Genomic DNA, 10648 nt, shown 5'->3' with positions numbered 1-10648 from the left:
AACTCATTTCATAACAAAGCTATTTTTGTTCCTAGTCCTGTTTGTAGTGGAATAGGAAATGATGCTCCTGTCTTCTGCCGAGAGTACTTCAAGCCATCCTTTGTAATAAAGCACAGGGTTGGTTCACCGCTACTGTTGTTCCAACTGGAGAGTCAGCGTACGCTGTTTGTTAACATAGAGGTATGTCTACATGGGTACATTTTTAACTCAAAATCATTACTATAAATACAGAACAAAATGGTTGCCAAATAAACCTATTCCCGTGGTAATTGGACTATCACATTAAACCCACACAGACAGAGCATTTGAAACAGAGATCACAAAATCTCAGTTTTCTCCACTGACTCATTCTACCCCAGATTAGCTGTTAATGTGGTTAATTGGCCAGCCTGCAATAGCTGCAGTCCAGATAGGGTAGATGGAAAGGGCATATTGGTGGTGTTTATGGAAAAAAAAAACCAGATGACTCCTCACATTGCAGCTACTATATAGTCCTACATTTCAATTATCTATTCCAGTTATAGGATAAAAGATTACTGCTTGCGTTCAGTAATGAACTAGAAACCAGGATCTTAATGTTCTCATCTACCAGGCAGTTTTTCTGACTTTTAGATCAGTTGGCAGTAGCTATAAAACTATTATAAAATACAGCATTATTTGAAAGATGCAGCTCTCATATTCCTCAACATTGTTCAAAATATCTTTCGTTAAATACAATTTTCCAAATAGGGGGATGTCAAACTTTATCAGCAAGGCTCCACTACTAAAGAAGCTTTTTGCAAATACCTAGAATTTAACGTTTGTTCTTCAAGTTTCTAATAAATCAAGTCTGTTACAAATGCCTGCATTCTGAAAGCCCAAACAGAAGTAGATTTAACTGAATGACACATGCAACATAATAAATGAACTTTCCAGTACTTCAGGTAGGAACTCAACAAAATTGAAATAATATATAAAAATTATAGATTTATTTATAGTATTCCTGAAAGTATGCTGGAATTTCAGAAGATTAATAAATTGTTGGTTTGTTGTTTTTTTCTAAAAGGACAATACTGGGAGTAAAGAATCAGTGATCCCTTAGATCTCACTCTTGAATTTTTAAATGCATTTGAGGTGTAGCAACTCCTTTGAGAATTTCTGTTTCATCTTAGATGCCTAAATATCTTCAGCAGTCAGGCTTTTAAAAGCAGATGCTCACCAGAATTTCAGTGAGACTTTTCACTAAATTTTGGACATTAAAAATAAAAACTCTGATGATATTTGAATATTTTTCTGGGTGGGTATTTTTGTGTGAGTGTGTTTTTTGCATAACTCTAATAACCAAAGGAAGAGCTGCAAAAGAATGCCATGAATTATTGTAAATCTTTATCTAATTACCTTCAACTTATCTCCTGCTACATTTTTTTTCACCTGTCATTTGAATTCAAGCTACCTTTATATCTAGCATGACATTATGACTTATGTCCTGTCCACAGCCATTTTCCTTCTGCTTGACCACACTTTCCACAATTAACTTGTTCCACAACAAACTACAGCCTCTCTGATTGCTTGGGGTTTGTAACAGGGCAGTCACTTCATAATATGAAATGCACATTATATGTTGCATGTTGCCATAAACTGCAGACTAGCTCTATTTTCCAACCAAGAGAAGCTCCTGAAGAATAAAGAAGACTTACCTCTTGACTCCATGCATGCACGTCTGCTTTTCCCCAGGGCAGAGTGGGGCTGAGAGAGGCCAGTGCAGTGCCAGGTACCCAATCCTGTGGACTGGCCATAACAAGACCATGGTGCCATTGGGAAACCTGCAGTGCTTTGCTGTGGCCACAGCTATCTAAAGACTGTCCACACAAGTGTTGCATTTGCAGACATATATGTTTTATTAGATTAAGTGAAAAAAATGGACAAGCTGTTGAGTGCCCAAAGCTAAATGCAAGTTGAAAAAACTATTCAGTTTAACTGGATGTACACAAGCTGGACCAATTAAAAGCTGGTAGCTGGCACTCATGCAGCAAATAGAGAGAGGGTGAGAGATCATCAGCTAGCGATCTCCTATGGGAAACAGCTAGAAAAATAATTTATAACCTATATGGAGAGGTTACAAAACCAACACCTCTGTTACAACCACTTTTTCTCCTTGCTACTATTAATCTTCATTCCTAGACCTGTCTTTCAAAATTATTTATCAATTTGCCTTGAGGAGCAGGGCTGAGAGATCAGAGCTGAAATGACGGCTTTGCAAGGAATGTGTCTACGGGCTGTGGGGTTTTCCCCTTGTATCAAAGGTGGTGGCTGCAGGTTCCAGCCTGAGCCCCCATGATGGCTGATTTTTCTCTCTGTGGTGACCATGTAGAGCTACAGAGCATCATCTCACATTCTGGGACATGCTGGTGTAAGGTCTGGGTTTGGTGGGATGTTTTCTGCCATGGTGGTGGAAGTGCTGGCAAGCCCTGGTGCAGGCATAGCCTTGCTTCAACCAGTGAAGTGCAGACCATGCGGAGCTGCAGATTTTGCTAAAAAGGAGAGCAGTTGCTTTGCTGATCTGTTTGACAGCTCAGATACGAGAGTTAGGAAAGATCACCCTTAAACTGAGCACCGAGTACAGGCAGCTAATTGCTGGCATTAATCTCCCTCGTTGCCCATGTTTGGAGGGGGGCACAACCGAAATCAAAAACCAGTAGACACAAAATCAGTGGCAGAGACTCATACAAGATCTAATATCCTCTGTTTTGGAAGCCTTGCTAGTGAGCAAGGTGTGAAAAGACCTCCACTGCACAGTGCCAGGTGGAAATGAGGGCTCTCAGAGAATTTTCTCTGTCATCCGTTGCTGTTACCAGATTCCTGTGGTTTGTTTATATTTCAAAGTAGAGTTTCTGGGGGCTGGAGCAGCCCAGGGACTTCAGAAGAAGCCAAATAAAACTAGGTGAAGGAGCAATAGCAGTAATGATTTTTCAGCAGTGACAAATTGTTTCAAGCAGGGATAAAAGCAAGAAAATTGGAAGAAATGCGTTGACACATAGAAAGAGCCTACAAAAGGCGAGTTTTGTTTCAGACAGCTCACTGGAAAAGTGTGCGACAGCAGGTAAAAAAAATGTCGGAAGAAAAACTAGTCTGGCGCTCAGCCCAAGACCTGAGAGTGTCTCGAAGATTGGTAAAATGTCGAGAAGAGCACTGCTACATTGTTTTACAGCCTTAAATGTACTGACATGGCTATGGCTACAAGCCTGTGCCACCCCATGGCCTTCAAAACTGTATGTCTGTTATCACACAGCCTCACCCACGCAGCAAGTCTACTGGTTATTATAGTCCTTTATTTGCTTTCAGTTCAGTGTGAGATCTCAGGTTAAAAGTGCTGATCAGGTTTGAAGTCTGTCTGGGTTTTATTCTGGCTGAAATATCAGGTGCCTTTTCAGTAAGTCTTGTAGTCACTTCAGAAGGAAATGTTTGTTTTCAGACTATACTTGAAGGCTACAGCCTATATTTCACCTGAATTCAAGACTCTTCTTATCTGTTGGGCACCTTAAATCCTTCCAGTGAGGCTAAATAGCTACACAAAACGTGCAGGTTAGCACTGCACTAAAAACAGAACCATGCACACCACAAGTTCAGGCAGAGTAGGTCCACATGGCCAAACAGCAAGGTCAGTTCAAATTAAGAAAACAGAAAAGACCGGAAAGTCTGGAAAACTAAGTAAGATAATACAATTGGGCATACTTAAAAAGAATCCAGGGAGCAACTAGCAGAAGGAAGTGAAAAATAGACTACATCCTTTCACAAACATATAGAAAGAAAGAATTTGTTGTGCCAACTAATGCTCAGGGTATTAGCAACCTCTCAGAGACGATAAGATGGCTGCACAGCAAAGAAATGAATTCTTCACACTGGAAGAAACTGCGATGATTCCCATGCATCCACTCCTTTTCAGAGAATCAGCAAAAGAACTCTCTGAAATCTAAGTGAGAGAAATAAATAGTTGGTTTACATGTCAGAAAGAGGTTGTCAGAGGACTTCTGCAGGGCCTCTGTTGTGACCTGTGATGTTCCACACACCCATAAAGCACCTGGATGAGAAAGAAAGCAATGAGGTGAGTCAATAATAATTTCTTCAAGACAGTAAAGATGAGAACAGAACTGTAGAAGGTGAAGGTCTCTCAAGGTGAATGAGATGTGAAATGACAGATCATCTGTGTAGACAGATATAGCACAGAGGTAGTTCTCTGAGCATTAAGCAATATTCTGTGGAGCTCCTTGCCAAAGGATGTTTCAGGTGAAAGAAGGTTACATGGGCTCAGGAGACACCTGGACAAGAATTTGGAAGAGACACCCACTGAGAGTTATTTCAGTGGAAGCCAGACTGTATAATTAATGTCTTAATTCATAATGGCAGGAATTCATTTTTCACAGATTATGTGAGTATTTCTAATTAAAAACTTGGGGAATGTTCTGCAGGGCACTGCAATATTCAGATGTCATTTCTTTTAAATTAGGGGATATTCGATGCTCATGTTCATCATACACGTATATGCATGTATATAACAATTTTATATTTCTTTTCCAGATTTGTTTTCTGTCTTAACTGTATTTCCAGTTACTCACAAACACACAAGCCATTTAAATTCCCTATTTCTGACATTTCAGTTATGGTCTCTCCTTAACAGGAATTTTTCAGTTTCCCATGGAGTCAGAACTCTTCTATACCCTAGAAAGACTGACATCAGTTTTATGGTTTCCATTCTGTCTGATGCAGGTGAATGTCATTTGGATTTACACAGTTTTTGAAACAAAATGTTGCAATGGTGGATCACACATACCAACCAACTGAAGACATACTAAGAATGTCCCACGATCAGGAAATGTGATTTAAGTCCTAGAGAGAATGGGTTGAATAATTCTAAAACAGGGCGAAGCCTGTGTGGTGGGAGAGTTGAAAATGAAGTGATGAGCTGAGGGCAGGCACAGAATTGACCACTGAGATGGAGGGTGGGATGTAAAGGATGAGTCAGAACTAGAAAGAGGAACAAGTGCACTGAAGGGAAATATAGATGAAGAGGGATACCAGACTAGATAAGAAGAAATATGGGAGGGCTGACACCTGATTACCTGGACAGATGAGAATGCAAAATGGCTGTAGACAGAAGGTCTATGATTTGTATAACTGAATAAACTTCACCCATCCAACCTGGATATGTGCATATGTGTGGGTCTGCATGCACTCACATGTCTACAGGCTCACAGAAAGGAGAGAGGATGAAAGGAAGACACTTCTCGTTCCAACTCTGCCTTGCATTTGCTCTGTTAGTCTGCCTCCTTATCAACGCACATACTCTGGGCTTTGTAGATGATGGGAATTATTCCTTTACTAAAAGCCAAAGCCAAGCTGCAAGAAAAGTTTACAGTCAGTGTATGTAAAAGGCAAGTACTGCCTTTTGGTATTCACATCATCCCTGAAGCTTAGGAGTGAATGTTGTTTTATTTGTATTCTCCTACTCTTTTCCACATATACCACATCTACTGCCTGCTTTTACTGAACTGATGCCTTCTAATCTCAGCCCTTAAGAAATGTTAAGGTAATAATTTTAACCAGAAGAACCGGCAATTGTTTTCAACTCTGACTTTAATTAGGTGTTCTGCATATTGCTTTCTTATACTTGGATTACAGTGATTATTTCTCAGTCATAGCACTTCACGTTTAGAGGCAATAATACTGCATTCATGTTTTTTAGTTTGGGAAGATTTTGTAAGATCAGCAACTGTTGTGAAGTGATATACCCAGAAGTTTAGGAAAAGCGAGAAGAGGCAGTGGCACAGCTAGCGTTCACAGAAGCACCACAGAACCTGGTGATGAGTCAAGACATCCATCATATGCGGTCACCCACTTGACAGGGCTTAGAAAGCTTGAAGGCCCCTGAGAAAATTGTCAATGAATATTGTGCAGATTTCTGATCAGGCCTTTCCTGTGGAGAGGAGACTGGAAGCCTGGAAGCCCTGGAATCATAGGCTCACAGTCCCCCACCAGCGGCAATGCTTCTGTTGCCAAACGCAGAGAATTGTGGTCAAAAGGCTTTGGCATGAACTGATGAGAGTCGGTGCTGTGCAGAGATGTGTAACTCAGAGCAGAGCACCTGGAAGGCAGGCACTGGCAGATGCAGGCCCCTGGCACAGCCCATCCCCGAGCCATCGCTGAGAAAACATCAAGAGCACACTAAGTGGGAAAACAGAGCAGCTCTTACAGCTGGGACTGGAAACCAGGGAGCAGCTACAGGAAGCAAAGGTGAAGCAGGGTTTTTGCTCTGCCTCCACAAGCAGTGACTGCCAGTAAAAGAGGAAAACCGTCACAGACATGACGACAGGTGACACTGAAGTGCTGGGTGTGTTAATCACCTCAGAAGGCTGATGTAACTGTAGCGCAGAGCTGAAGTGACAACTTCTGTGTAACAGGGACAATATGTGGGAAATACTTTTAATCAGAGGACACAGAGGAAAACAAGACTGCCTCATTCAGAGGCCAGATGGTGACTGAGTATCCTTCCCCTGCAGGTACAACCCAGAACTCACCAACGGGAAATGACCACGCAAATACCTGAGCAGTCAATACCCTCCCGATGATACAGACATGAAAAAAGTTCTGAGTCTGTTACAGTCAGAGCTATCTCAGACAGTACAAAGCTGCCCTTGAAATCCCCACATCCATTTACCCCATGTCCTCCTTTAAAGTACATTAGCGGACACCCCCAGCAGCTTCCACTATAGCCCAGAACAAATCACCGTGCCAGCCCTCTTCAGCCCATCCAGCCACCAGACTGTTACAGTGTGGAGCAGACCAAATCACTGGAAGTGCACCAATCTTTGTGACCCTGTTTGTGGGCAGAGCAGTTCAGAGAAGACTTCACACACTAAGTTTCCTTACTGCATTCCTTTCTTCACCTTCTTGTATTACCATCTCTGTATCAAGGGGTTGCCAGAAAAAGAAATAAAAAAGGGAAAAGATCCCTGCTACTCACGTACACCAATTTTCTTCATCTTTTTGGTCTTTATAGGCTCACGTGAAAGTTCATCTGCAAGCCTCCCCACCTCAGGGTGACTATGCCCAAAACCTTTTCTCCAGAAGCATCTGAGCATCCAAATGCCATCCTGGCTGCAGTGCCTCCTTCCCTCAGGGTCAAACATGATGCATTACCATGAAAAGAAAGTTAAATACACTTTAATGAGAGATCCAGGTGTCCTTTCACCCCCAACTGGAAACCCTTAGTATTAATAACTTTTTTATTTATTTGAATTGACCTTCTCGGTGAATTATTAATGACATATGTGTTTGTTCTCCTGTCATGATCAAACGCTGAGAGCACAAAAGCCAGCACGAAGCAAAGAGAAATGTATTTCAATATTTACTTTGGAGGTGACAGAAAATTATCGGTAAAGAGTTCTCTTCCAATTAATGTTATCACTACTGTTGCAAACAGTGAATGACAACAATGTTTTCACATGCTATAAAACCTGGATCTCTGACAGAGATGAATTGACACTCCTGATCAACTCTTAACCTTGTAAATTATTAGAATAAATGTGACAACAAAAAATCACTAGACCTTCTCTAGGTAATGAAACTGTGAGTGATGAGCAGCCCATGATACTGCTTGTCACACTACCTTGATTGCTTTCTGGATGGATTAACAAAATTAGTAGGTAGCAAAAAAGCGGTGAGTGTCATACTTAAATTATGGCAAGGCATTTGATAGCATGTCACATAAATATTATGTTCCAAATTCACTTAGATTGATTTGGATGTGAGTGCTCTCCCAGGAGTAGCAAAGTGACTGAGATAACTCTAATAACAAAAGGAGGGGAAAAAACAGCCAATGGACAGTGTTTAATAAAGCACTGGGTGGAACTGCATGGCCCCGCTGCAGGATACAGCCACTGGAACATATTTTCTGTTCTTGCCTTGGGAAGGAGGTGAAGGAGGTGCCTCTCACCATCTTAATCTGCCAGGAGGCAAAGGCTCCCAGGAACTGACTCAAGAGAGAGAGAAGAAAAATTCCTGGCCTTAAGCTGAAGTTTTGTCCTACTTTGGTTTTAAACTTTCTCTTATTTTGCCATGAAGTGGGGTCTTATATTAAGAAATTGGTTTCCTTTCAATCCTTTGTTTTTCAGAGCCTACATCTGCACACATAATATTTCCAGGGGAAGAGTAAATGGGAAAATTCATTAAAGAGATATTTTGTGAAAATTGGCTTAGGTAGTACCCACTAGCCTCACACAGATAACATAGTTAAACTCAATGAGGTTTAAATAATATGTTTGATGTTTCAAAATTCTTTGACTTTATACCAAAAATAAAGCACTGATGGCTATTTAAGAAGTATGATTAGATGACTTAGCATAACCATGAAGTTATAATATAGTTATGTAGAATATACAGACATTACCAAAATTACATGCAAGTTACATACAATAGATGTGACCTGATTTATAATCTACAACTTGGTCTTTATATAGAATGTTAACTATTGATGGCTTGTACCAATAATCTTAACTTGTCCACACTTTTTTCCCTTTTTCCACTTAATGAATAACAGTCACAGTATTTTAATGGTGGTTGGATGGGAGAAACCCAGAACATAATAGCACAGGCTGGGTCATGTGTATCTGACACAAACATGTCAGCATGAAATCAAAAATATTTCTTAAATACATGACTGAAAGTTTGATGCTTTGCAGGTAGTTCTGAACCCTACTTACACCTATAACCACTCCAAATATATTCCAATATATTTACTCCCAACAGTGATCACAGAAGTCTTATTAATTAAGCTGATAAAACTGCACACCTTATGAAATTTCAGATAAGCAGCTAGGAGAAGCCATATTCTTCAATTTTTTTATGGCATATGACAGGTATAGCAATCATTTAGTTTATCACACTGACCTAAAACCTAACTTTCCTGGGCCAGTTAAATGAATTATGAGCATTAGGGTTGCTTTACACCTCACCATTTTCTCTTTCATTCATTTACTCTATAACTCACAAAATTTCAGTCTTTTGAACTGCAGCTGGCAGCTGTATTCACTGCAAACCAGAGTCTTTCCTTGTTGAGACTTGTTCCCGCCTAAAACCATGCTGAATACTGCTTTTGAGAGTGCTTGTGCCCCAGCTCAGTGTTGGTCGATGCAGAACTGCCCACAAGGCACTGGCTGGCTATATCACCCACGGGCAGCTCTTGTCCTCACAGACATCCTACTTTGAACTCCTCCAGCAGTTGTTTCAAGCTACATTTAAATAGAAAAGAAATCTAATTAAAATATTTCTGGCCCAAAGTCTAAAACTACCTGATGAAATTCTGAGGTCTAAAAATATAAGCCACTTACAGTGTAAATATATTCACTTCTGCAGTGGAGCACGGTGACATATCTGTTTTCCTGCAAACAGCCACAGCAGGCAGCGTGCTGGAAAACAGAGAGATGCTACTATGAAAAATGAAACTGGGAATTATATAAAAATGCAAAATTGTAGAATTATATTACTTTAGCTGTGGTGATAAGATATGAAAATACAGTGAACATTCATGTGACTGAAATATAGCAGCTCATGGGAAAGACAACTTCTATCTTAGAAATGGTGATACCTTCCTCAGGACACAATGATCTTGAAAAAGAAATCAGGAGCTGAAAGAGGTTTGTGAATTTGCAGGATGTCTCACAGGGAAAGGAAAGTCATTATCTGAAAATATTAATAAACTTGCTGAACTTTACATAGGAGAGTCATCCTGTATTAATCTTTTGTATAAATTTATGATTTAAATGGAGTGATACATTTTCAGCCAGGACAAAACTGAACTAATAATTTTAAGTGTATGGTCTGATGAATTTAATCTTCCTTTTGTGTATCAGCCACAAATGGATCCTGATTTGTCCTGAAGAGTAAGCCAAAAATTTCAAACAGGTTCCATCTAATGGCCTGTTCACAAGACATCTGATTCAGGCACCTCCTCTTTGTGAGCTGTTACTGATTACATGCATCTGAATAGTATGAGTACCATTCCCTGAACAGGTGACTGAAATGCTTGGGGTGAGAAAGTAAGGAGCAGTGAGTGCCCTTGCTTACTGAGCAGCATTGGTAGGAAAAACTCCTGCTCCTCTCAGTGGCTGGCAGAGAAAGAAGCAGCAGTCAGACGTGAGCCAGTCCCAGAGACGGCAGTAACAGCCACTGCCTTGCCATGCTAAAACTCTTGAAAGAGCCTTCAATGCAGCAGGGCAGCATCAAATGCTCCCCGTGGCAGCCCTGCATGCTCTGCTCTGGGCATGCCAAAGAGTCATGTGCGGAAGCTGTTTGTTTCCACACTATTATTGGGGGAAGATCAGTAATTAATTTGAAGAGCTATAGAAGCATTTGATTGCATCCTGAATAAGTAATTAATTCTCTTGCGCTTGCCTCACCAGCAGTGACAGTATGAAGTTTTATAGCCAAATTGTAGGCAAAATGGAGAGTGTTAACAGAGCAAATGGGTGGTTGTGGCAGTCACTGATCAAGTTTTCACCTCTTTCCAAATGCTACTTTTTGAGCAAAGCTCTCTCACTGCCATTTCATCAGATCCACCAGCTTCTCACCATTGCTCATTACTATCATCTGTGAGGGAGCACAAACTACTTCCTCT

This window comes from Athene noctua, chromosome 1 (genome assembly GCF_965140245.1).
Source record: "Athene noctua chromosome 1, bAthNoc1.hap1.1, whole genome shotgun sequence".
NCBI classification, from domain to species: Eukaryota; Metazoa; Chordata; class Aves; order Strigiformes; family Strigidae; genus Athene; species Athene noctua.
The sequence above is the reverse complement of the archived record's forward strand: the minus strand, read 5'-3'. Positions refer to the sequence as shown.